Genomic DNA, 3,608 nt, shown 5'->3' with positions numbered 1-3,608 from the left:
CTGCACGCTCCGCTTGAATCGAGTTTCCATTCGAAGCGCACCCTTGCTGTTTAAAAGGCTCTGGGCCGTCCCCGGTGGTGCATGAGCGCTGCTGAGCTGGCCGCAGCCACCTCAGCGCGGCTTCGACCCCATCCCCAGCTGCGGCGCTGACCCACATGGAGCAGCGCTGCTCTCCTGCCTCCCCCGCAGGGGGTTTCAGTGGATCCACCTGTTCTGCTCCCCACTCTGTCCCTGGTGAATCCTCTCACCCTTGAACCTCTGGCCTGCACCCCGGTTCTGTGTGCATAACTAAATATTTAAAATAAATGAATGAAAGGCTTTACCTCCCTTCTGCCTAATTCAATTGTCCTTAATGTAAGCATCCTCCGGAAACAGAATTCAGGGCACTTTGTCTTCATTTTATGACTCACTCCCAAACCCAGGCAAGTAGGCATTCGCTTCCTTCGTTTGCAGGATCGTTCACGAAGGGGCATGTCGTTTAAGGAGAAGCAGACCCCCACTCGTGAAGGAACCTTCTAAGGCAGACCCTGCGGTAAACGTAGCAGTTAGACATGTGCATCTTCTTTTGGAATAAATTAGATTTTGTTACAATTTTTGTAAAGAAAATATGATGTCAAAGTCAGAAACACCAGAGTCCACTCAGTGCCTTTGATTTTCCTGCTGGTGATAGGAACGTGGACCCCTAAACCCTTCGCGGGGTCTGCACCTCACAGTAAGCTCCCCCCACCCCGGCAGGAGGGGTGCTGGCCATCTTGGGTCTCTGGGGAGCCCAGGACTATCAACGGCCAAAGCAGGGCCATGGCTGTCGCCATCCCAGGGGAAGGCAGGTGGCCCGGCCCATCACTCGGTCCACCGTTCCGGCTCCGCTTTGGGAAGAGTTGGCTTTTGCCACAGAGCATTTCTCTTGTTTCACTTGGCATCTACTCACCGCTTGATATTGAAAGAGTGAAAAGTACACATGGAGGAGGCTCCCCCAGGCTCTGGCCCACCATCCCAGACAGCCTCAGCCTTGGGAAGACCCCTCGGTAATCTGTCAGGAGCTGACACTGTCGTGTAAAGGGCTGTTCATTTCTATATCTCATTTCGGATTGATGTGCGTGCAATTTCACAGCCTGCAGTTCGACAGAACGTTTGGCCTTTCATGTTGGGTTGAAGCTACAGGGAATTCAAAGCTATTTCAAAGCATAATTATACCCATCTGCATATAAAAGCTGTGTGTCCTACAGAGGGTTCGATGGAAAAGCAAACTCTTTCAAAGAAGAAAATTAGAAGTAATTCCCACAACTAAAATTCACTAAAGCTAATACATTTTTCATCTGATGAGAACAGTTTTCTTTTTATAAGCCACTAGAAGATTAATCCAGAAAATGGTAAAGCGCGAGTGTGAGATCCGGACGAGCAGCGGAGCAAAGGTGAACTGAAATCGGGGTGGGGGGGCAACGTGAGGAGTGTGCCCCACCCCGCCCGAATCACCAGCCCTCGACAGGATCCCCACTTCCATCTTGTCCAGCAAGACAACGGACCCCACAGCAAGCACTGACCCTCTCATAGCCAGAGCCGGAGGTGTTAGTGACTCGGGCGCCTCTGGCCGAGACTCTGGAAGTGGCAGTCAGTGCGTCGGCAGACCTGGGGACTCATTTGAAGACACGACTTGGGGGAGAGAGTCGGCTCCCAAGAACCCCGCCCCCCTATGACTGTGGACTGGCGTCCATCTCTTGCCATAGGAGTCTGTCCACACAGCTGCCCCCAGGACCTCTCTGCAAGGATCCCAGGAGTGAGCAGGAGCCCAGCGCTCCCTCAGTGGAGACCGACTCCCAAGGGCTGGTGTGAGGAGACCTTCGCTGCACCTTGCCTTTCTGGAGGGGGGACTGCATCTCCCTGACTTCACGGCCCCTCCCTCCCCGGCTCACTCCCCTTCCGGTGCCTCAGGCTGGTGGTCAGATACTAACAGCCTCTGCCTGGCTGTGACTGGCCCTCGGGGACCGGGGACGGTCCAGGGCCTCCGTAGTGAGGGTCCGGCCCATTCTCTTCTGCGGGACTTCTCTCAGGTTGTGTCTTGACTTGATATTACAAAGGATTTTATAGATGGAGGACTTTGCGAAATACAAGTGAAGAAAATGCGGGTTCTAAGGAAGGCGCTACAGAGCTTTGTCTCCCCCAACACTTAGCTCTCCACACAGAACCTTCCAGCCTTAACACATCTCTTCTCTTTAAATGATGAGGAGGTTGACTTAAGTTTGCCATTTTTGTTTCACCATGGAAAAATTGAGATGATAAAAAAAGCTCGCCACCCTAATTGTGTAAATTCTGGAGCTAACGAAACACTTAGCACCGCAGTTAGGCAGCATATGGTTGCCCTAGGTCCAGTGTGTCTGTGTGATGTGTGAATGTGCCAGGTCTTAATCACCGGCTCATTAACACTCAGGTATCAGTTGCGGGTGGCAAAGGCAGTGCCCAAGTGGCCTCACATCTGTCCGGCACCGTGTAATGAAACTGACCTCCGGTACTGAGGCTGTGAGTTATTTGGACTCAAATCTCAGACACTGTTCAAAAGGAGTCACATGTGAAGAAGCCAACGTCAGGCGGGGTTGGAATTATATTGGCCTATGTGACGAGAACCTAGACAGTGGCGTAAATACTCACCGTTCTAACCGGCAGCTATAGAGCAGCGTAGCACACATTTGATTTCCACGCGGCCGATGTAATATTCCGTGAGGACTCCAGAAGGGCTGGACACGCCACAGTGAAAGATGCACTGTACAGCGCTTGGGGACTCCACCGTCAGCCCTTCTCTTGGAGACTCTCGCATTGACAGGGAACTGCCAACATGGAATATCTGTATCTTACAGTGTCATGGCAAATCCACAAAGGTGGTGGCAGAGGTGTGTCTGCCCCCTCTGGGCCGCACTGCCAATAGCGGCCAGTTCCAGTCAGAGGCAAGGAAAGGGAGCCGGACCCTGGATCCCGCTGCCCCTGGTGGTGTCCACTACAACGCAAAGAAAACCGAAAGGAGCCGTCTCCAAGGACACTCACGTCGGGGACCACCTGTGACAATATGTTGGAAGTTTAGAAGACCAGTGGGTTGCATAGTTTTGAAAATATTTCCTCCTGAGCTGGAAGAGAGTGAAGAGAAGCAGACTCCTCTCAAGGACATTCCGACCTGCTGGAACGCCCCGACCCTTTACCTCGGAAGTGAGCCAATGTCCTCTCCGACGGCTTCAAAGCGAGAAGATCCCGCGCGCCTCCTCTGGGGACTGCGGGCCGGTGCCCCGGCGGTACCCGGATAGGGGACCCCGCTTCTCTGCGCGGGGCGAGACACCCGCGCCTGCTCGCGGGCACCAGGGTGTTCGGCCACGCGCCTGCGTCTCGGCTCTCGGGCCTGCAGCTGCGGGTGCCCAGAGGGTGCTGAGACGCTGGGACCCCCCACGTGGGGCGCTGAGACTTGGGGACCCCCGGGGAGGGCCACGCGGGGCGCTGGGACACGGGGTCCCCCCGGGAGGGCCACGCGGGGCGCTGGGACACGGGGTCCCCCCGGGAGGGCCACGCCGGGCGCGGGACCGGGTCGTCGAGCCCTGAGCAACCCGGTGATGACCCGCGAGGCCCACAGA

Source organism: Condylura cristata, unplaced genomic scaffold (genome assembly GCF_000260355.1).
Source record: "Condylura cristata isolate star-nosed mole 26May11 unplaced genomic scaffold, ConCri1.0 scaffold00018, whole genome shotgun sequence".
Lineage (NCBI taxonomy): Eukaryota > Metazoa > Chordata > Mammalia > Eulipotyphla > Talpidae > Condylura > Condylura cristata.
The sequence above is the reverse complement of the archived record's forward strand: the minus strand, read 5'-3'. Positions refer to the sequence as shown.